The sequence below is a fragment of the Microcebus murinus genome, chromosome 3 (genome assembly GCF_040939455.1).
Source record: "Microcebus murinus isolate Inina chromosome 3, M.murinus_Inina_mat1.0, whole genome shotgun sequence".
In the NCBI taxonomy this organism is placed as follows: domain Eukaryota; kingdom Metazoa; phylum Chordata; class Mammalia; order Primates; family Cheirogaleidae; genus Microcebus; species Microcebus murinus.
In genome coordinates this window covers 45,672,495-45,697,321 of record NC_134106.1, presented here as the reverse complement: position 1 = coordinate 45,697,321, position 24,827 = coordinate 45,672,495, and the positions used below count along the sequence as shown (strand labels likewise).

The window sequence follows — 24,827 nt, the reverse complement described above, 5'->3', positions numbered from 1 at the left end:
GGTGTGAATTAATTTATGCACATGCACATGAAATAGTATATTTACCAGAAAATTCCAGACAAAATCTCAGACATCTTTAGCTAATAATGTTTAAACCTAATTTTATTTCCCACGCTATTTTTTTTCCTCCTAGGTGTCTAGGTGTGGGAGTAAGATTGATTTTAAAAATAGTTGCCATTACTCAGAAATGGATAAGATGTAATAATGTCTTACTACTAGTCAAGGGGCAAAAATTCTACTTTAATTAAACAGAGCAGAATTTACTGGTGTGTGGTGGCTGGGAGAATAGGGAAGGACTTGGCTGGCCATAGGCACTCTGGACCCAGAGACTCAAGGACATGGAAAGCTCTTCTCATTCTCTCTTTTTATTTTTTCCGTCCCTTCGCTTTGTGTGTATGTCTTCCTCACAGGTCTATTTCTCTCTAGATTTTGGCCTCACACTCTTCTATTTCTGGTAGGAGGGCATGCAAGCCCCTCTAGCTCACTCCTTCTAGCTCTATGACCTCAGAGCAAAGGGACTGCCTGCCCCTACCCCAGGATATGCTGGGGAAGGATTTGGATTATCTTAATTTGTTTCACCTGCCCTAATAATAATCCCTGGGTAATCCTTCTGGCCAAGAAGTTGGGGTATACTCTAAATCTGGGTTATTTGCCTTATACTTTTTGGGTCTGGGAGGACTGTTATCAGAAGGAGTAGGTTGCTTTAGCAGCACATATACTAAAATTGGAACAATAGAGAGATTAATGTGGTCTCTGCAGAAGGATGACATGTAAATTCGAGAAGCATTCCAAATTATTATTTTTTTTTTCTTGAGACAGGGTCTTGCTTTTTCGCCCCAGCTGGAGTGCAGTGGTGTCATCATAGCTCACTGCAGCCTCAAACTCCTGGGCTCAAGCAATTCTCCTGCCTCAACCTCCAGAGTAGCTGGCCCTACAGGTACACACCACTGCACCCAGCTAATTTTTTAATTTTTTGTAGAGGAAGCGTCTTGCTCTTGACCAGGCTGTTCTCAAACTCCTGGCCTCAAGTGATCCTCCTGGCCTTGGTCTCCCAAAGTGCTAGGATTACAAATATGAGCCACTGTGCCTGGCCACATTCCATACTTTTATCTGAAGTATTTTTAGCACACACAAAAAGGTAACCATGTGAGGTGATGGTTAATTAGCTTGATTGTGGTGATTATTACACAGTGTCTACATATATCAAAACATGAAAGCCAGGCACAGTGACTCACACCTATAATCCTAGCACTAGGATTGCTCAAGGTCAGGAGTTCAAAACCAGCCTGAGCAAGAGTGTGAGACCCCGTCTCTACTAAAAATAGAAGGAAATTAATTGGCCAACTAAATATATAGAAAAAATTAGCTGGGCATGGTGGCTCATGTCTGTAGTTCCAGCTACTCGGGAGGCTGAGGCAGGAGGATTGCTTGAACCCAGGAGTTTGAGGTTGCTGTGAGCTAGGCTGATGCCATGGCACTCTAGCCTGGGCAACAGAGTGAGACTCTATCTCAAAAAAAAAAAAAAAACCCAACTAATTGTACACTTTAAATATGTATAATTTTTATTTGTCAATTATACCTCAATAAAGCAGAAGGAGAGAGAGAAAGAAGAAAACTGTAGTTGCCACAGCCTCTCTCAACCTTTGTTTGTGCTTTCCTTGCTCTGTCTTTCTATATGTGTAATCTTTGGCTTGTTTATGTTAAATTGGATGTTATGAAAAACAAGAAATATTAAAGCTTCCTATGTGTTAAGATTTTGTAGCACATACACTTGATCCATTTCATATTTTTCAGTTATGGAACCACGTAGAACAGCTGGCATAAGAACTTTCTGGGGTTTTTTTCCTCAAATGATACCAGTGACATGGAAATCTGAAGGTTTTTATAAGCAGATGTAGGCTTACGTTGATTCAAAAAAAGGCACCAATATGCTATAGCGGTGAATATTACAACCAAAAGAAATTACCTTAATTAGTACAATTAGTTGAATTTGGGATTAGGTAAAACAGCTTGTTTACACATTTCATCACCATCCATAGGTAAGAAGCTCAGAGATTTTCCAGGTGAATGATGCCCCTGATAAATATATCTCTGTCTTGTGGACAGTAAATGATTCAACAAATGCCATATGTAGTATTTAGCTCTCGAGGAGACCTATGGCCTAGTTGGAACACATCCTATTTGCTGTGCCTACTGGAGGGTAGAATGAACAGATTGCTGGTAATAGCTCACTCCACATAGTGTCTGTCAGATATAAAGTGCCAGGTCAAGTACTGACCACATGCAAGGTGGACAGCACTATTTTTCCACTTCTTGCAGTTACTAAAAGCTTTAAAAAGGAAAAAGGAGAACAAGTTGCAAGAACACTATCAGACAACAATAAATTATGGTATGGTAGCTGACCATTATATTTTATGATGACTAGTTGATAGTGGCATTGACTTAAAAATGCACAAATGATATAAGTTGCAATTTTAAGTGTTCATAACAGAAACACTTTGATGCAATGAATTGCAATTTTCTGGAATGAAATTCTATTATTGAATATATTCTGAAGAGGAGTGCCATTGTAGCAAAAAAATATATTACTATTCTTACATGGAAGATAGTGGCCTTGTGTAGGTGGATAAGACCCAAGTAAAGGTGGAACAATGTGTGATATAGTCAGAGTTCTACTGTGGCCTAGGTGATTGCTGAAAATTGTACTCAAAGTATTGAAAATAAATACTGTTGGGTGTGTGTGAGTGATATATTAGTACCTTGCTACTCGAAGTATCATATGTGGGCCAGCAGAATCAGCATCACCTGGGAGCTTGTTAAAAATGCAAATTATTTGGCCCCACCTCAGACCTACTGAATCAGAAATCCTGGGAGTTGGGCCAGAAATCTGTGTCCTACAAGCCCTCCAAGTGCTTCCAGTGCATGGGAAAGTTTGAGAGGTACCACCCTAATTAGTTACAAGAACTCTCCTAATGGCTTATGGAATTGCCCAAGCAATAGGACTTGAGGATGTACAAGTGTGCAATGTATGGGTTTCTCTTGCAGCAACAACCAACTTAGTAGACCTCCACTGTCACCTAATTGTCACACCTACACATTAGCTGGCTAGAAGCAGTCTCATCATATTAGCTAGGTTGAAACAGTCTCATTTTCCTCATCAATACACACACACACACACACACACACACACACACACACACACACACATATATTTTGAGACAGAGTCTCACTCTGTTGCCCTGGCTAGAGTGCCGTGGCATCAGCCTAGCTCACAGCAACCTCAAACTCCTGGGTTCAAGCAATCCTCCTGCCTCAGCCTCCCGAGTAGCTGGGACTACAGGAATGCACCACCATGCCCAGCTAATTTTTTCTATATATTTTAGTTGGCCAATTAATTTCTTTCTATTTTTAGTAGAGACAGGGTTTCGCTCTTGCTCAGGCTGGTCTTGAACTCCTGAGCTCAAAACGATCTGCCTGCCTCGGCCTCCCAGAGTGCTAGGATTACAGGTGTGAGCCAGCACACCCATCCCTCATCAATATTTTTTAAATCATCAACAGGAACTTCTCAGGTTTTACTTCTAGAGTTTTGTACTCTTATATTTAAGCAATACCACATGAAATACACAATACTAAGGCATTTCGATTGTTCGTTTGTTTTAGAGACAGGGTCTTGCTCTCACCCAGGCTGGAGTGCAGTGGCATCAACATAGCTCACTGCAACCTTGAATGCCTGAGTTCAAGTGATCCAACTGCCGCAGCCTCCTGAGTAGCTGGGACTATCAGTGCATGCCACCATGCCCATCTAATTTTTAAAAATTGTTTTATAAAGACAGGGTCTTGCTATGTCATTCCCAGGCTGGTCTCAAACTCCTGGGCTCAAGCAATCTTCCTGCCTAGGCTTCCCAAAGTGCCAGGATTATAGGTGCGACCTGCCACACCCAGTCTTACTAAGGCATTTCTGCTCTGTAACATGCTCGCCTTTAAAATTTCATTTTTCTTTTGACTATTTTTTCACAAGACTGGAAAGCTTGAATTTACTTAGGTCACTTAGTAGGGTGAGCTCCTTTCAGCATGTGTGATAGCCAAAGCTGCATAATTGATTATTATTTATATATTAATTAAAAATTAAGTTGTAGGAAGGTAGGTTTTGAACCAGTTATCAATCAGCATCAACAAATATTTATTAAGTATATATTATCATCAGTATCTTGTGCTAGGAGTAGTAGAATATATAGAAAGTAACCTAAAAGATGATTATCATTTAGCATCTGGTTAAGGAGAAAATATAAGCTTGAAAAATTAGATGACAACAACAGATAATAACAGAAGAGATATCCCTAAGCATCATATGATTAATTATAAAATAAATGAAAAATTCAATGAAAAGGAAGAGATAACTGGATTGAATAGGTATGGAAGATTTCACTCAAGGTTCCTTCACTGAGTAAATGTTTAGGAAGTACCTGTTATCAGAAGGGCCCTGTGCGGCTGCTAGAGAGAATGTGGAACTTCAGCAGGAACATAACAAGCAAAGGTATGAGAAGTTTACACAGCAGGTCTGGTTGCTCTTTCCTTTCATATCTCCAAGGAAACCTGGACCCATGATGATCATTGGCCAACCACCAGGATATGTGGCCCTTGAAAGGTTCTTTATGTTAATACTGATGATTTTGTTGTACACACCTGGAGCAATGAGCCATGCCTTACCAGCTTGTCAGAATAAATGCTTTGTACCTACATCAAGATTAATGATGTATGCCTGGTTTCATTGTTAGCATCCTGAGTTAGCGTCCTTCAGTTGCTGTGGATGGTTATGTAGCAGAATGTTCCTACATGACCAGACCTCCATAAAAAAAATAGAAAAATTAGCCAGGCATGGTGGTGTGTACCTATAGGCCCAGCTATTTGGGAGGCAGAGACAGGAAGATGGCTTGAGCCCAGGAATTTGAGGCTGCAGTGAGTTATGATCATATCACTGCACACCAGCCTCAGTGGCAGTGTAAGAGCCTATTTCTATGAAAGAAAGAAAGAAAGAAAGAAAGAAAGAAAGAAAGAAAGAAAGAAAGAAAGAAAGAAAGAAAGGAAGGAAGGAAGGAAGGAAGGAAGGAAGGAAGGAAGGAAGGAAGGAAGGAAGGAAGGAAGGAAGGAAGGAAGGAAGGAAGGAAGGAAGGAAGGAGAAAAGAAAGAAAAAAGGATACACATAGAGGTCAAGAACATGAATTCTGAAGTCAGACTGCTTGGGTCCAAATCTTGGTCCTAGCACCTAATAAATAGCCATGTTAACCACTCCATACCTCCCTATTTTCTTCTACGAAATGCATATAAAATATTACCTACCTCTAGCTACTAGAATATCAGAGGCAATTAATGTACCTGATCCCCAGATCTTGTTTCCTAAATGCAATTTTCAAAAAAAGAAAAAAGAAAGAAAGAAAAGATACAATGAAAAAGAAAGAAGTAAGGGCTCCTTGAAGAAATGGCTGGTTCCAGGTCCAGGGCTGGAACATCTTGTAATGCCAAAAAGTAAGCACTCAAATAATGATTGGGGCATATTGAAAGAACACAGGAGCCAGCTTGAAGGGGGTCCCCCCCCAAATCTGGGACAATATAAGCAACAAAATAAATAATGAAGTACTAGATTATAACACATAGTAAGGAATATCTTTTATATCATAGATTATATGGAACAAAACAAATATCCTTAAGTCTATAGTGATAAAAAAAATGAATACATAAATAATTAGGGGAGTAGGGAAAGTTCTTTCATATAGCATAATTCCAAGTAATAAATGATGAAGAAGTGATGGAAATAAAAAAATCATCATTTGCCAGACATCACAGTAAATATTGTTTCAGACAAGAATCATTAATGGATGATATAATTGGTTGGCTAAAATATGGAGAAATGGGATTTTTTTACCTAGTGTCAAAGTATCTCCCCAGAAGATACTCATTAGACAGCAAAGAGAAAAATAATGTTACAGTAGAGAAACCTAGCAAACACCACCTTAAATCAAGTGATCCAAGTTGATATTACCAATCATGAGGCTAAAATATATACCCTGCCAAACTATATAACCTGATTTAAATCGTGAAGAAACATCAGATAAACTTAAAATAAGGGAAATCCTACAAAATTATTGGTGCATACTTTCAGAAGGTCATGAAAGACAAAGACTAAGAAACAATCTCAGATTCAAGAGACTAAGGAGACAAGATAAATAAATGCATTGTAGATTTTGGATAGCATCCTGGTCCAGAAAAAAGGACCACATAGTGGGACAATTGACAAAATTTAAATATGATCCATACGTTAGTGTTATTTATTGGTGTTATTTCCTCATTTGATCATTTTATTGTGGTTATATAAGATTTAGCATTTAGGGAAGTTAGGTGAAGAGTATACAGGAATTATTTTTACTGTTTTTGCAACTCCTTTGTAAGTATGAAATTATTGCATAATGAAAACTTAAATATATATATATATTCCTGTACACAAAAGTCTTTCTAGACTCTTTTAATATTTAAATTAGCAATAGATATATATTTATATATAGATAGGGCTTTTTGTCTTGTTTTGTTTTATAGAAATGGGATTGTATTATGCGTGGCTCTTTTTATTTTTTTCCACTCAACAATCTTATTAGGTTCTTTTTGGGTGTTAGCATATCTCACAGTGACCTAGCTTGCTTCCTCCTCCTCCAAGATGGTCCCCAGGTCCTTCAGATTTTCTATTTCTTGTTAGCTTTGCTAAGTTGCATTGGAATTTGTCCAGTTCAACCATATCTTTACTACATAACTTCATTCCTGGGTCACAGATAATCAGACCATGTGAGGACATCTGACCCAAACTAGGTCTATCAGATTCTTTCTACCAGAAATTTAAAATTGGGGCCGTAATATTTTTATTCAGACTGAGCTACTCTCCTGAGTGAAAGAAATTTAAAAACTTCAAAGCTAGGGTACAGTTGTAACCTGATGTGTGAATTGACTAGCAGAGACAGTTGTTAGGCAGAGAGATGAGAGAGAATTAAACAGAGATCTTTTTTTTTTTTTTTTTTTTTTTTTTTTTTTGAGACAGAGTCTCGCTTTGTTGCGCAGGCTAGAGTGAGTGCCGTGGCGTCAGCCTCGCTCACAGCAACCTCAAACTCCTGGGCTCGAGTGATCCTTCTGCCTCAGCCTCCCGAGTAGCTGGGACTACAGGCATGCGCCACCATGCCCGGCTAATTTTTTATATATATATCAGTTGGCCAATTAATTTCTTTCTATTTTATAGTAGAGACGGGGTCTCGCTCTTGCTCAGGCTGGTTTCGAACTCCTGACCTTGAGCAATCCGCCCGCCTCGGCCTCCCAAGAGCTAGGATTACAGGCGTGAGCCACAGCGCCCGGCCTAAACAGAGATCTTTTAATGTTACACCACCCTTGCATAACTACAATAAACTCCTCTTGTGATATATTAACATTTTTGTATGTTGCCAGATTATATTTGTTAATATTTTGTAATTTTTAATATGTTGCTGGATTTGATCTGTTGAGAATTTTGCATCTATATTCACAGGAGAGATTGGCCTATCATTTTTGTTGATTGTAATGTCCTTTTCAGATTTTGAAAATCAAGTTTATATTAGATTCACATAAAGAGAAAATGTTTCTTCTTTTTTGTTTCTTTGAAAAAGTATGTTATAGGCTGGGCACAATGGCTCACACCTGTAATCCTAGCACTCTGGGAGGCCAAGGCAGGAGGACTGCTTGAGCTCAGAAATTCATGACCAGCCTCAGCAAGAGCGAAACCCCGTCTCACTAAAAATAGAAAAATTAGCCAGGCATCATGGCGAGTACCTGTAGTCCCAGATATTCAGGAGGCTGAGGCAGGAGGATTGCTTGAGCCCAGGAGTGAGATTCCTCTGAGCTAGGCTGATTCCACGGCACTCTACTCAGGGCAACAGAGTGAGACTGTGTCTCAAAAGACAAAAAAGAAAAGAAAAATATGTTGTATTAATTTCCTATTGCTACTGTAACAAACTACCACAAATTTAATAGCTTAAAATGTCACAAATGTATTATCTTATAGTTCTGGAAATCAGAAGTCCAAAATGGGTTAGCAGGCTACATTCCTTCTGGAAGTTCTAGGGAAGAATCTGTTTCCTTGTCTTTTTCCAGCTTTAGAAGCTATTTGCATTCCAATGCTCATGATCCCTTCCTCCATTTTTATAGCCAGCAGTATAGCATCTTTAAATTTCTTACTCTGACAAATGCATATATCTCCCTTTTATAAGGGCCCTAGTGATTGCATTCGGCCTACTAGACATTCTATAATAGAATTCTCATCTTAAGATCTTTAACTTAATTACATCTGCAAAGTCCTTTTCACCTTGGAAGGTAACATATTCATAGTTTCCAGGGACTGGGAGATGTACATATGTGGGACACCATTATTCTTTCTACAACATATGTGTAAGCTTGATGTTATTTCTTCCTTAAATGCTTGGAAGAACTTACCAGTGAAGCCATCTGGGACTGAGGTTTTCTTTGTGGGAAGGTTTATAATAATGAATTTAATTTCTTTAGTACATAATAGACTTCAGATTTTCTATTTCTTGTTAGCTTTGCTAAGTTGCATTGGAATTTGTCCAGTTCAAACAAATTGGAGGTTGGTTTGTTCATAAGACTCTTGGGGTTGTTCATAATAGACTCTTATTCCGCCCCCTCCTCATGTCTGTACAATCTGTCGTGACGTTTTCCTCTTCATCTCTAATATTGATAAATTTTAATTTTGTTAATTTTCTGTGCTATACTTTTGTTTTATATCTCAATTCCTCAGGTTTTTTTTTTTGTTTGTTTGTTTGTTTTTTTTTTTTGAGACAGAGTCTCGCTTTGTTGCCCAGGCTAGAGTGAGTGCCGTGGCGTCAGCCTAGCTCACAGCAACCTCAAACTCCTGGGCTCGAGTGATCCTTCTGCCTCAGCCTCCCGGGTAGCTGGGACTACAGGCATGCGCCACCATGCCCGGCTAATTTTTTATATATATATCAGTTGGCCAATTAATTTCTTTCTATTTATAGTAGAGACGGGGTCTCGCTCTTGCTCAGGCTGGTTTTGAACTCCTGACTTTGAGCAATCCGCCCGCCTCGGCCTCCCAAGAGCTAGGATTACAGGCGTGAGCCACAGCGCCCGGCCTTGTTTGTTTTTTTTTTGAGACAGAGTCTCACTTTATTGCCCAGGCTAGAGTGAGTGCCATGGCGTCAGCCTAGCTCACAGCAACCTCAAACTCCTGGCTCAAGCAATCCTCCTGCCTCAGCCTCCCAAGTAGCTGGGACTACAGGCATTCGCTACCATGCCCGGCTAATTTTTTGTATATATATATTAGTTGGCCAATTAATTTGTTTCTATTTATAGTAGAGACGGGGTCTTGCTCTTGCTCAGGCTGGTTTCGAACTCCTGACCTTGAGCAATCCGCCCGCCTCGGCCTCCCAGAGAGCTAGGATTACAGGCGTGAGCCACCGCGCCCGGCCTAATTCCTCAGGTTTTATTTGTGGTTTTATTTTTAGCTTCTTGAAAAGGAAACTTAAATCATTGTTTTTCAGTTTTTCTTATTTTCTAATGTATACATTTAAAACTATAAATATCCTTCTAAACACAAAATTTACTTTTACAGATTTTATGTTAAGATAGTAATTTTAAAAAATGTTTTCCCCTGCATGATCTTTCATATTCTATTTTTAAAAATAGAGCAAACACGTATTATTTGTTATGACAGAGGCCACCAACCAAAATCCATTTATTTCTTCTGTTATGATAATAGGAATATAGCTGGAGACATGGCAGGACTAATAATCCTATGGGATATAAGTTCTCTCCTGTGCAATTTGAACAGAAGTTAGTGTGCCATCACTCTTTACCCTGGGTACAGGGACAAAACCCATGGGAAAGACAGATTCTGAGAAAGGAAGGAGGCTGGAGCTCTGAATTGCCTATGGAGGAGTGGTGCCAAATAGCAGCTTTAACTGTTCCATGAATTAGAAATAAATGTATGCTATGCTAAGCCATTACATTTTGGTGGACTATTTTTTGCCATAGCTTAGTGTACCCAAATTTACACACTTGCAAACAAAAAAACCCATGAAGTGCTATTTTTAAAATGTCCATGACATTTGCTTTAGTAAATCCACTTCCAAGAATTTATTCTATGAAAATAAGCAATGATGAGAGTATTGAGCTACACAGATATTTATCGTAGTACTGTTTGTAATGGAAAAAATGTAGGAAACTATATGGCCAGTAATATAGGATTTTATTTAAAAATTGGTTCCCATGTAATTCAAATTATATTTTAAAAGCTTAGTGACATGTGTATATGGTCCTGGTATATTGTTAAGTGGGAAAAAAGAGTAATATATGTACGTTGTCTATGAAATGATCATGAGTTAGCCAGTTAGCTAAATTGTGAATGCACAGGAAAAGTTCTTGAAGGAAATTAAAAGTGCTACTCCAGTAAACATAAGAATAAGAAAGTGAAACAGACTTATTGCTGATATGGAGAAAGTTTAGTGGTCTGGATACATGATCAAACCAGCCACAACATTCCCTTAAGCCAAAACCTAATCCAGAGCAAGGCCCTAACTCTTTTTTTTTTTTTTTTTTGTATATTTATTTTAGCGTATTATGGGGGTACAAGTGTTAAGGTTACAAATATCGCCCGTGCCCTGCTAAGGCCCTAACTCTTGAATTCTCTGAAATCTAAGACAGGTGAGGAAGCTGCAGAAGAAAATTTGGAAGCTAGCAGAGACCGGTTCATGGGGTTTAAGAAAAGAAGCTGGCCGGGCGCTGTGGCTCACGCCTGTAATCCTAGCTCTTGGGAGGCCGAGGCGGGCGGATTGCTCAAGGTCAGGAGTTCAAAACCAGCCTGAGCAAGAGCGAGACCCCGTCTCTACTATAAACAGAAAGAAATTAATTGGCCAACTGATATATATATAAAAAATTAGCCGGGCATGGTGGCGCATGCCTGTAGTCCCAGCTACTCGGGAGGCTGAGGCAGAAGGATCACTCGAGCCCAGGAGTTTGAGGTTGCTGTGAGCTAGGCTGACGCCACGGCACTCACTCTAGCCTGGACAACAAAGCGAGACTCTGTCTCAAAAAAAAAAAAAAAAAAGAAGCTTTCTCTATAAGACAAAAGGCAAGGTAAAGCAGCAAGTGTTAATTTAGAAGCTGCAGCAAGTTATCCAGAAATCAACCTAAGATAATTGTTGAGGGTGGCTACACTAAACAACAGATTTTCAATGTAGACAAAACAACCTTCTATTGAAAGAAAACAGCATCTAGGACTTTCATTGCTAGAGAGAAGTCAATACCTAGCTTGAAAGGACAGGCTGACTCTCTTGTTAGGAGCTATCTAATGCAGCTGGTGACTTGAAGTTGAAGCCAATGTTCATTTATCATTCTGAAAATTCTAGAACCCTAGAATCCTAGAATTATGCTAAAACTACTCTGCCTTTGTTCTTTAAATGGAACAACAAAGCATATCTGTTTACAGCATGGTTTACTGAATATTTTAAGCCCACTGTGGAGATCTACTCAGAAAAAAGGTTTCTTTCAAAATATTCCTGTTCATTGACAATGTACTGGATCTGATAGAGATTGATATTGTTTTCAATCTCCAAAGAGATTGATATTGTTTTCACACCTACTAACACAGCATTCATTGGGCAGCCCATGCATCTAGGAGTAACTTCAATTTTCAAGTCTTTTTTTTTTTTTTTAAGAAATACATTTTGTAAGGCTATGGCTGCTGTGGGTAATGCTTTCTTGGATGGATTTGGGCAAAATAAGTTGAAAACCTTCTGGAAAGGGCTTGCTATTCCAGATGCCATTAAGAACATTTGTGAGGCCCGGTGCGGTGGCTCACGCCTGCAATCCTAGCACTCTGGGAGGCCGAGGCAGGTGGATTGCTCGAGGTCAGGAGTTCGAAACCAGCCTGAGCAAGAGTGAGACCCTGTCTCTATTATAAATAGAAAGAAATTAATTGGCCAACTAATATATATATAGAAAAAATTAGCCAGGCATGGTGGCGCATGTCTATAGTCCCAGCTACTCAGGAGGCTGAGACAGTAGGATTGCTTGAGCCCAGGAGTTTGAGGTTGCTGTGACCTAGGGTGACACCACGGCACTCACCCTAGCCTGGGCAACAAAGCGAAACTCTGTCTCAAAAAAAAAAGAACATTTGTGATTCATGGTAGGAGGTTAAAATATTAACATTAAGAATTTGGTCCTAGCACTCTGGGAGGCCAAGGCGGGAAGATCGTTTGAGCTCAGGAGTTCGAGACAAGCCTGAGCAAGAGTGAGACCTCATCTCTACTAAACAAATAGAATGAAATTAGTTGAACAACTAAAAAAAAATACACACATATATAAAATTAGCCAGGCATGGTAGCGCATGCCTGTAGCCCCAGCTACTCTTGAGGCTGAGGCAGGAGGATCACTTGAATCCAGGAGTTTGAGATTGCTGTGAGCTAAGCTGATGCCACAGCACTCTAGCCCGGGCAACAAAGTGAGACTCTGTCTCAAAAAAAAAAAAAAAGAATTTGGAAGAAATTGATTCCAGCCCTCATGGTTGGCTTTGAGGGGTTTAAGACTTCAGTGGAGGCTGGGCGCGGTGGCTCACACCTATAATCCTAGCACTCTGGGAGGCCAAGGCGGGCAGATTGCTCAAGGTCAGGAGTTCAAAACCAGCCTGAGCAAGAGTGAGACCCCATCTCTACTATAAATGGAAAGAAATTAATTGGCCAGCTAATATAAATAGAAAAAATTAGCCGGGCATGGTGGCGCATGCCTGTAGTCCCAGCTACTCGGGAGGCTGAGGCAGGAGGATTGCTTGAGCTCAGGAGTTTGAGGTTGCTGTGAGCTAGGCTGACGCCATGGCACTCACTCTAGCCTGGGCAACAAAGTGAGACTCTGTCTCAAAAAAAAAAAAAAAGACTTCAGTGGAGAAACTAACTGCAGATGTGGTGGAAATAGCAAGAGAACTAGAATTAGAAGTGGAGCCTGAAGATGTGACTGAATTGCTGCAATCTTGTGATAAAATTTTAACAGATGAGATGTTGCTGCTTGTGGATGAGCAAAACAAGTGATTTCTTGAGATGGAATCTATTCCTGGTGAAGATGCTGTGAACATTGTTGAAATGACAACAAAGGGCTTAGAATATTCCATAAACTCAATTAACTAAGTAGTGGCAGGGTTTGAGAGTATTGACTCCAATTATGAAAGAAATATTACTGTAGGCAAAATGCTGTCAAACAGTATCTCATGCTACAGAGAAATCTTTTCTGAAAGTGAGAGTCAATTGATGTGGCAAACTTCACTGTTATCTTAAGAAATTGCCACAGCCACCCCAGCCGTTAGCAACCACCATGCTGATCAGTCAGCAGCTGTCAACACTGAGGCAAGACCCTCCACCAGCAAAAAGATTACATCTCACTGAAGGTTCAGATGATTGTTAGCATCTTTTAGCAATAAAGTATTTTTAATTAAGGTGCTCACACTTAATAGACTTCAGTATGCTGTAAAGATAACTTTATATGTACTGGAAGCAAAAAAAATTCATGTAATTCACTTTATTGCAATATTCACTTTATTGCAGTGATCTGGAACCAAACCTGCAATATCTCTGAGGTATGCCTGTACATAAAATCATGATGCCTTAATTTGTTTGCTTAAAATACGTATATGTGGGTATCCTAAGGAGATAAATTAAAACATGATTATTTATATCACTAGGGGTTAAGAGAGGGTTACAAAGAGGTCTCTGTGCCAGAACATATTAATTTCTCTCTTTGAACTCCTGTGGTTGTTACTGTCTACACTAGCCCCTTGCTACTCAAAGCATGGTCTCTGAGGTATCCCTGTAACTGTAACATAATGCTGGTATATTTTTTGTTTTTTTATGAGGCATTTGGCTAACTTATGCTGGCATGTGTTTTTATGTTACCAAATATAACAAATATTATTTCAAGGAAATTGAAATACCATAAGCAAATGAAATGTGAAATAATGCCCTTGACAGTAATTTCTTTTCCTTTCTGCCAATAGATGGCAACGTGAACAAGTTGCTGGATTGATGGCAGTGTTCACAACCTCCTGTCTCAACCAAAGTTCAAAAAAGTCAGTATTAAATTTTTGACAAACAAAAGCACTACAAGTTGAAACTATAAAACGTTAGTAGGAAGGACTTTTGTCTGGTTTCTCTGCCTGCAGTCTCACCTCTTTCCAATGCCTCTACTACAGTGCTGCTAGAATTGTTTTTCTAAAAGAGAAATCTGACACCATTCCCCTGATTTAAAAAAAAAAAAAGCTTCAATTGTATCCTATTGCCCAGAGAATAAAGGTCAAGGTCATGTTCTTTAGCATGATATTTGGGTTTCTTCTCAATATGACTTCAACTTCCATTTCTCACCATTGTCCACCTTTGGAAACTTCTTCAGCCCTGTAAAGCTACTCATGGTTCCCCAAACACACTATACTCTTCTATACCTGATGCTTTGCTTCTGTTCTTCTTCCTGAAATGCCCTGTACTTCCTCATTGAACACCTATTTTTCATTCAAGGCCTGCCTCAATAATTATTTTTCTGTGAAGCCCTTCATTACTTTCTATTAAAACTGAACCTTGTTTCTCCCTCAAATAGCAAATATTATGCATTGCACTGTTTTAGAATAATGACTTTGTATTTTTTAGCAGACTTTAAGGTCCCTGAGGGTTCATATGTCACAAGGAAATATCTTATTCATCTTCATATGTCCAGTGCCTGGTGCATAGTAAATACTCAAAATGTGTGTTCATTGAACGAACAAAGAAAAGGAACTAAATAGGAAGTTCTCATATTGGACAAAAACACTCATATAAAATTTTAGAGTGACATTACAGCTAATTCATGTAGATGGTGTTTCTTACAAGTTCAGGGAGCATTATGTGTTATTAAAAGATTATTTTTGGCCGGGCGCTGTGGCTCATGCCTGTAATCCTAGCTCTTGGGAGGCCGAGGCGGGCGGATTGCTCAAGGTCAGGAGTTCAAAACCAGCCTGAGCAAGAGCGAAACCCCGTCTCTACTATAAAAATAGAAAGAAATTAATTGGCCAACTGATATATATATAAAAAATTAGCCAGGCATGGTGGCACATGCCTGTAGTCCCAGCTACTCGGGAGGCTGAGGCAGGAGGATCGCTTGAGCCCAGGAGTTTGAGGTTGCTGTGAGCTAGGCTGACGCCACGGCACTCACTCTAGCCTGGACAACAAAGCGAGACTCTGTCTCAAAAAAAAAAAAAAAAAGATTATTTTTGAAATATAGAGAAGTTTTGTGGTTAATTTTAATTTCTTTACTGCCTCTGAGCAGCCAGTTTTCTTTTTTTTTTAGTATTAGTTAAGATGGAGGTTCTTTAGAGCAGAAATACAGAAGTATTATGTTACTTATAGTTCAGAGAAATCCTGGTAGCTCCAGGTCACTTGATTTCTAAGCCAGGTGGAATTCTACTTTCCCGCTTCTCTGGAGGCAAGGGATGATCTACAGTCTGTGTGTACGTGGCATGCTCAATAACCAGTAACAGTCTCACTTATACCTGTATGCTGAGATTAGCATTCAAGAGTACAATGAGGGGAGAGGGAGGCATTCCTTTTATGATCCTACTTCAGACTGGAGCACCACTGTGTATTTAAAAACACATAATGTATAAACCAGTAAGAAGACACAGATGATATTTTGTGGAGGTGATCATTGCTATTCCATCTGCCAAGTTTTGCAGTTGGATAAAAAAAAAAAACTAAATTAGTTCAGCAGGATTTGCTGTTCACAAAATCACATCAATTTTTGCCAACTTTTTGTAATGTGATATGCACTTGCTAATTGAGTAAGAGAAAAATACTTTCAAATTGCAGTGCAGGAAAAATATGGCCTTTGTCCTTATGACCCTTGTTGAAAAATATATATATATATATGTATATATTCAAGAATGAGTTAGGGCTATAGTAAATAAAGGAGAAAATAAACAAGATTGAGACAGCTGGGTAACTAATTCAGAATCACCAAAACTCAAAAACTGTAGCTCCCATAATATAATTATTATACTACTGCTATGTCTTAAACTAGAAAGAAGAAGGGGTTGAGATCTAAAGCTAGGAGTATGCTGCCTTCTGGAATCAAAATAGACCCAGTCTAGCGCTTGGAAGCCTGTCTACTAGTAAATTTCCATGAAAGGTGTGTGTGAATTTCTGAAGGGTAAAAATCGCAAATAAATATTTTCTTCCTAATTTAGAACCAAAATTTTCACATGATTAATGTATTGCAAAATACAGGCAATCTACCTGGTGATTAGAAAAAAAAATAAATTTGTTTAGAGGTATTATTTACTATACTGTTTCAATCAGTACCATAGCTGTCTTCTGTATTGATTTCATTATTGTTTTGGAAAAGTCTCATTGAATTTTATCAAATATAAGTAAAGGGCATAAACTCTTATTTGTTATCCATTTTGCTTTTGTTAAGCAAAATGATGAGTGATTTCAAATGAGTATACATTCTAAATAAATATTTATTGAATGGGTTTTTTGTGAATGTTGGTTTGTGTGTAGAGCTTCTAGTTTCTACTGTGAAAGGGGGACACAGGTAAGTGAATCACAGGTAACTTGTGCCCCACAATCACTCTAAATCAAGTTTTTTTTTAATGTTAAGCTATTCCATAGGAAAAAAGTCAAATTATTTAAATGAAGCTATGAAGAATTGTTTGAACAAATTTATTCATTCGGCTAATATAGAGCATATACTATTTGCAAGACACTGCAAGGCACTAATACCATATATTTGTCAGTAAAAAAAAATTGGTTAATACCTTGTATTAACAGATTATAGATGTGCCACAAATTTTATGGCAGGTTGTTAATATTCTTGTCAGCTCCCTCTGTTTCTTTATGATGTGCTACCAAAAGTTTAAGTTTCTGTTAATTTGAACATAATTGCTCTTTTATGACTACCAGAAAATCTATAGAAATGGTTCTAGGTATTATCTGCACTATTCACATGCAGTTGTGTGCTACAGAGTCTTCTTTTAGGGCCTCTGGTCCCACTGTCATGCTGTTCTTCTCTGTACCCCAGATGTAGACTGCATTATTGGGGTCTCTTGTTCTCTGCTTTCAGTGGGGTTCAGCCAGTGGGGAGGCACTGGCCTAAAATATAAGTGAGAAGGGCAGAGAGATTGGTATATTTATTTGCTTTCTTCTGCACCATGATTATGGTGGTGTCTCCATCTTCTATGGACATAGCTCCTGTCTAGTGGCTCCTCTTGCAAGACTCCAGGTCTTTCAGAGTTCAGGCAACACCCCTCCTCTTGCCCCTTCAGGCCTCCGGATGAGAACAGCTCCTTGCTATTGCTCCTCCCCAAATCTTTCACCACTCCATGTTGGTTCACTTAACTCCCCATACTTCTCTAAATCATTTCACCATTTTCAATGGTAACATAATGAGAGACTGAAAGCAATTTGAAATATATCTGATATACTAGAATAATGAAATTCAGCTTCCAAGCAACTTGTAGACCACTTCTGCAATTGGAGAAGAGAACTATATCAATGTCTGGATAGTTTATTTAATTGTTTGTAAGGTTAATTAATTCACTGGGGGAAAAAGTCAATCTTGTTTTTTTGTTTTGTTTGCATCCAGTGTATTCAACTACCGTGTTTCCCCGAAAATAAGACAGGGTCTTATATTTATTTTTCCTCAAGAAGACACCCTAGGGCTTATTTTCAGGGGATGTGTTATTTTTTTAAGCACGGTACAACAATCTACATTTATTCAAATATAGTTAAGTTGTCTTCTTCTGGAACATCATCATAACTCACAAAACCCAGAATTCCATCCTGAATTTCTTGCAACTCTATTTCCTTTAGAACCACTGGCCCCAATCTCTCATGTCCAGCAATAGAGTTCTCATGGGGCAGATGAGAAGGGCTGCTTGTCTTCTTTACCGCTTTGAGAAGAAATGCATGGGTTGTGCAGATAAGCTTTGTACCCACGCCTATCACTAGGTCTTATTTTCAGGGTAGGGCTTATATTGCGCAAATGCTTAGAAATCCTGCTAGGGTTTATTTTATGGGTAGGTCTTATTTTCGGGGAAAAACACAGTAGTTTAGAGATCAAACTATGGCCTAGGGTGCCAAACCTGTTCTACAATCTCTTTGTAGATAGAGTTCTACTACAACACAGCCACACATTTTTCCTTACATACAGACTATGGCTGCTTCATGCTCAATGGCAGAGTTGAGTAGTTGCAACAGAGACCTTACAGCCCACAGAACCTAAAATGTTTATTATCTGGCCTTTTACAGAAAAAGTTTGCCAATCTCTGAATTAATTGATTGGATGACAGAGTATTTGCAGTTTTATTTCTTTTGGCTTCATTTAGATATAATCGTCTTTGTGTTTTACATGCTTAATATACTTACCTTACACATAGGTACTTCAATAAATATTGATTAATGAAGAAAGTGAGAATGTACTGACACATTTAGAACTCATAACCTCAGTTTTATGCTAAACCCAGATAATGTATTTTTATTGTTTTGTAATCTTTATTTGCCACATTTTATATATGATTACGGGAATTTGGGGTCTGATGTTTTAAAAATTGTTAACCTGGCAGTTCTACACACTTAATGCATGATAAATATTATCAGTAAAACTGCATTTAATTTAAATGGAGAGACATGTTCAATCTTTGAACATTGCTATATTTTCTAGTGGCCTTTTAGGAGTGGTACACTTCTTTTAAATATTATAAAACAAATACAGCAATATATTAACCTCTCCATAGTAAAATTATATGTTGTTCTAAGTTTCTTTATGTGTTGTTGAATTTTTTCCAAATATGACAATGACATATGTTTTAATAATGAGAAAATAAAATAATTTTTAAAATATTGTTAGCTTAATGTAACTGAGTATTTTATATTGTTATTTTAGCATGAGAAACCAAATGTAGATCTTTAGTTTATAAAATATATAGAATAAAATTAAGTCTGAGAACTCTTCTCAAGCTAATACTTTAAGAAAGTAATTAATTGGCATATAATGATTAAAAATTAAGAAATAAAAACATTTAATTTAAAATTTTTAAGTTTCATGTAAGTTTTAACTTTTCAACAGCAGAACATCAAATACATAGTCATGTATCAGTATATACATTTTTATATATCTCCCTACTACCATTCAACAGAAGGAAATAATGTCTTCAGATATCTTCACTAGTAATGTTTATTATCATCTGTAATTTGTATTTTTTAATATAAAAGCAGATCTACATTCTTTTCCTATGATTAAATGTATTTAATTGTTTTAACACACATTTTCAGTAGCATAAAAGTACAATGGATCTTTATGTAGAAATCTTCTTGCTCATTTATCTTAAAGGGAATGCTGTTATGACAAATTCAAGTCATGCCCTGAAGATGGTATTATACCCAAGAATACCCAGTTTGTATCTCTTTTATTAGAAGGACTTAAGCTTTCGTGTCATGCTGTATAGTTTATCAGTTATAATCCTGTAATCTTCACCACGAGGCAAGTGCCTACCACATGAAATGTGTGTCTATTTTATTAATGATCCATCATCAATTTTGTCATAGGCTAGATTCTGTTTCAACTAGGTATTGCTAATGACTGTCTATAGGATATAAATGGGTAAAAATTGGAGGTTGGGAATAGGCTTACAATCAGAATAGGTGAGTTATTTTTTTACCTTCTAAAAGTCTATTTTACCTGGAGTTGGAGACTAGCCTAAGCAACAGTGAGATACCATCTCTACCAAAAATAGAAAAAATTAGCCAGGTGTGGTGATGCATGCCTGTAGTTCCAGCTACTCAGGAGGTTGAGCCCAGGAGTTTCAGGTTGAAGTTAGCTATGATGATGCCACTGTACTCTAGCTGGAGCAACAGAGCCAGAGTGTGCCTCAAAAAACCAAAAACCAAAACAAAACAAACAACAAAAAAATGGAAACTGAAAATGAGCAAAAACAGTACATGAAGAGACACTTTAGGCCTATCACAGATCCATAGATTTTACTCGTATTAGGAGAGCTCACCAGGTCTTCACTCAGAGATTAATTCTTTCAGACTGTTTTAACAATCTGTGTTCCTAGCACACAGAAAATTAGATACAGTAAATTTTTTTTTTTTTTTTTTTTTTGAGACAGAGTCTCACTTTGTTGCCTAGGCTAGAGTGAGTGCCGTGGCGTCAACCTAGCTCACAGCAACCTCAGACTCCTGGGCTCAAGCGATCCTTCTGTCTCAGCCTCCCAAGTAGCTGGGACTACAGGCATGCGCCACCATGCCCGGCTAATTTTTTCTATATATATTAGTTGGCCAATTAGTTTCTTTCTATTTATAGTAGAGACGGGGTCTCGCTCTTGCTCAGGCTGGTTTTGAACTCCCGACCTCGAGCAATCCGCCCGCCTCGGCCTCCCAGAGAGCTAGGATTACAGGCGTGAGCCACCGCGCCCGGCCCTAGATACAGTAAATTTTAATGAAGACTACAGATAGGTAGAGATATTGTTAGCCACAAAAGAAGATAGGAAAACTATTCAAAGTAAAATAAAACTCAAAACTATTTTGTCTGGAGCCTGTAACCACACACTTGCACTTTTTTTTAAAAGCCTTTACTTTAAGACATGATGGAAAAAGTCCTACAGATACACATGGAAAAGTAAGAACATGATTCCCACTGTGAAAACAATCTAACCAGAAAGCTTTAATACCTGTCAGCTAATGTTGAAGCTGAAGTTCTGAAAGTATGACATGCTACAGGGCAGAAGGGAGTGGTGGATAATTAGTATTCCTCTCCTTCCTCACCTTCTCCTTCAACAGAATCCACACCAACCTCCTCATAATCCTTCTCAAGGGCAGCTATGTCCTCACGGGCCTCAGAAAACTCTCCATCCTCCATCCCCCCACCCACAGACCAGTGAACAAGGGCACACTTGGCATATATCAGGTCTAACTTGTGGTCCAGGTGAGCCCAGGCCTCAGCAATGGCTGTGGTTTTACTCAGCTTCACACAGCTCTCTGTACCTTGGCCAGGTAACCACCAGGTACCACAGAGGGAGGCTGGTAATTGATGCCAACCTTGAAGCCAGTGGGCTACCAAGCCACAAACTGGATGCTGCGCTTGGCCTTGATGGTGGCAATGGCAGCATGGACATCTTTTAGAACCACATCACCATGGTACGACAGGCAACAAGCCATGTATTTACCATGGCAAGGGTCTTGTTTCACCATCTGGTTGGCTGGCTCATAGCAAGCATTGGTGATCTCTGCTACAGGAAGCTGTTCATGGTAGGCTTTCTTAGCAGACATCACAGGGGCATATGTGGCCAGAGGGAAGTAGATGCTGAGATAGGGCACCAGGTTGATCTGGAATTCTGTCAGATCAACATTCAGGGCTTCATCAAATCTGAGGGAAGCAGTGATGGAGGACACAATCTGACTAAAAAGGCGGTTCAGGTTAGTGTAGGTCGGGCACTCAATATTGAGGTTTCTATGACAGATATCATAGATGGCCTGCCTTATTGTCTATCATGAAGGCACAATCAGAGTGTTCCAGGGTGGTATGGGTTGTGAGGATGGAGTTGTAGGATTCAACTACAGTGTGGAAAACAAAGAAGCCCTGAAGACCTATACTCTGGTCAGTCAGCTTGCGAATTTGGTCCAAGACAAGGTCCTTGCCAATGGTGTAGTGACCACAGGCATAGTTATTGGCAGCATCTTCCTTGCCTGTGATGAGCTGCTCAGGGTGGAAGAGCTGGCGGTAGGTACCAGTGTGAACTTTGTCAAAGACTGTGGTTCTGGTCTACAAACAATGCCCTAGGCACAAGCTTGCCAGCACTCAACTCACCGAAGAAGGTGTTGAAGGAATCATCTCTTCCAATCATCTCCAATGGTCTTGTCACTTGGCATCTGTCCGTCGGGCAGTAGAGCTCCCAGCAGGCATTGCCAATCTGGACACCAGCTGGCCAACATGGCTGGAGATGCACTTATGTGTGGTGGCTATAGGTTAGGAAGTAAAGACGACAGGAGCAGACATGGGGTCCTGGTTACCGTCCCCGACAAGCTAACAATCAGGGTAAGTTATGCACTCCCTTGCACTTTTTTAAAGCCTCTGAATTTATCACTATATTAAAAGCAAAACACAATCAATTAGATCAATTGTGATGATCTAATTTCTTTAAGAAAAGGTCAATTTATGTTCATAATATGCTCTTAAATGTATTTAAATATATTTTAAAATACAGCAGGCTGGGCACAGTGGCTCATGCCTATAATTCTAGCACTCTGGGAGGTGGAGGTGGGAGGATCCCTTGAGGTCAGGAGTTTGAGACCAGCCTGATCAAGAGCAAGAACCCACAGTCTCTACTAAAAACAGAAAAATTATCCTGGCGTGGTGGTGCATGCCTGAAATCCCAGCTACTAGGGATGCTGAGGCAGGAAGAGCACTTGAGGACAGGAATTTGAGGTTGCAGTGAGCTATGATGACACCACTGCACTCTAGCCTTGTCAACAGAGTGAGACCCTGTCTCAAAAAAACAAAAACACAGGCCGGGCGCTGTGGCTCACGCCTGTAATCCTAGCTCTTGGGAGGCCGAGGCGGGCGGATTGCTCAAGGTCAGGAGTTCAAAACCAGCCTGAGCAAGAGCGAGACCCTGTCTCTATTATTTAAAAAAAAAAAAAAAAAAAAAAAAACAAAATAATGTTACTACAATGAACACGCACATACTAAGAAAGCTATTTAAACATAAATAAATAAATAAAAATTTAACACATTTTTAGAAAATTTTCACCAAAATGATAAAAAATGAAACAGTTTGTGTGTTGAGAAGGATAAATGTCATTATATGCCAATTGAAAAATAAAAGATTATATGATGCTTAGTATTCCTCTAAGCTTTTCTCTGAAAAAAATTTTTTTAATTTTAATTCTTTTTTTTGAGGCAGCCTGAAATGTAGGGACACAAAAATTAATAAACTGAAGTCACTCAGGAGAAGAGATTATAGGCAAATACATGCCTTTCAGAGCTAGTTGTAGAAATAAAGAGGAGATTCGATACTCTGCAGGGACAAAAGTGGAAGTGGCCAACTCAACCTGAGGTGGAGGAATGCTTCCTAGAGAAGTGATATTACTACTTGAATCCTGGGGGATGAGTGGGAGTCGGCCTGGCTAGGAAGCAAGAAAGACCATTCTGAACAGGGACGGTATCATGTGTATTCCACAGGCACGCGGAATATTATGGTAAATCTGAGATGGTTCACTTTATGTTGAACACGGAAGTAGGGCATTTGAGAAAAGCAGTTGATAGTGGCTTGAAAGGAGGACCCCTCTCTGTTCCCTGTCATGTCTTTCCAACTTTTCTTTTCTCTCCAGTTGAGATACAGGACAGATCAACAAGTCCATTGATCTAAGCAGATGTCTAGTAATGTGCCCATTTTACAGCTGAGGAAACTGATGCTCAATGAAATTAATTAACCTGCCCAAATTCCTCTCTCTCTCTCTTATTTCTCTTAAAACTGTGTTGGATAACCAAAACATATGCCTTCTATATTCTTAGGTGATTTAAAACTCTTATTTATTAGATCAAGAATGATCTTATTCATTAGATCAATAGGGATCTTTTGAAAAGTCTATGAGATTGGATTTTTTTATGACATTAAAAAAATCTTTATGAGTCAATGATGCCATTCTTTTTTTTTCTATTTTTAAGACATCCAAAGAAACTGAGTTTTTTAAAATTAAATTTTATTTTATTTCAAAGCATTATGGGGGTACAAACATTTTGGTTACATAAATTGCTTTCAGACAGTATAAGTCAAAGATAGAAATGTGCTCATCACCCAGATAGTGTGCATTGTACCTATTAGGTGTGAATTTACTTATCCCCTCCTCCCCCCTCCAACCTGCTTGATTTCTAATGAGTTTTATTTCCATATGTGCACATAAGTGTTGTTTGTTTAGGTCCAATTTAATGGTTAGTACATGTAATGTTTGTTTTTCCATTCTTATGATACTTCACTTAGAAGAAGGAATGGTCTCCAGTTCCATCCAGGTTAACACAAGAGGTATTCACCATTTTTTATGGCTGAGTAGTACTCTATAGTATACATATATACCACATTTTATTAATCCACTCATGTATTGACGGGCACTTGGATTGTAGCCACATCTTTGCAATTGTGAATTGTGCTGCTATAAATATTTGGGTGCAGGTGTCTTTGTGAGTTTTGTTTTGTTTGTTTTTTTAAGTTTTATTGAGGCCAAGTGTGGTGGCTCACACCTGTAATCCTAGCACTTTGGGAGGCTGAGGTGGGAAGATTGCTTGGTCAGGAGTTCTAGACCAGCCTGAGCAACATTGTGAGACCCTGTTTCTACAAAAAAAATAGAAAAATTATCTGGGTGTAGTCCTAGCTACTCAGGAGGCTGAGGCAGGAGGATCTTTTGAGCCCAGGAATTTGAGGTTGCAGTGAGCTATGATCATGCCACTGCCCTCATGCCTTGACAACAAAGTGAGACCTATCTCCAAAAAAAAAAAAAAGCTTTATTAAGATATAAATTCACATTCCATACCATTCAGCCATTTAAGGTGTACAATTCAAAGGCTTTTAGGATATTCACAGAGTTGTGCATCTATCACCACAATTGCTTTAGAATATTTTCATTTTCTTTTTGAGAAATGAAAAAAAGAATTTTTATTTCTTTTGTACCCCTAAGCCATCACCCCCATTTCCCAGCCCTAGGCAATCACTAATCTACTTT

The 24,827-nt window shown here is 38.8% G+C and overlaps 2 pseudogenes; one reads left to right on the top strand and one right to left on the bottom strand.

Annotated features, from left to right (window-relative positions):
- Positions 1-698: 698 nt before the first annotated feature.
- LOC142870315 (uncharacterized) lies at positions 699-798 on the top strand (annotated as a pseudogene).
- Positions 799-20,853: 20,055 nt separating this feature from the next.
- LOC105878442 (tubulin alpha-1B chain-like) lies at positions 20,854-22,035 on the bottom strand (annotated as a pseudogene).
- Positions 22,036-24,827: the final 2,792 nt, after the last annotated feature.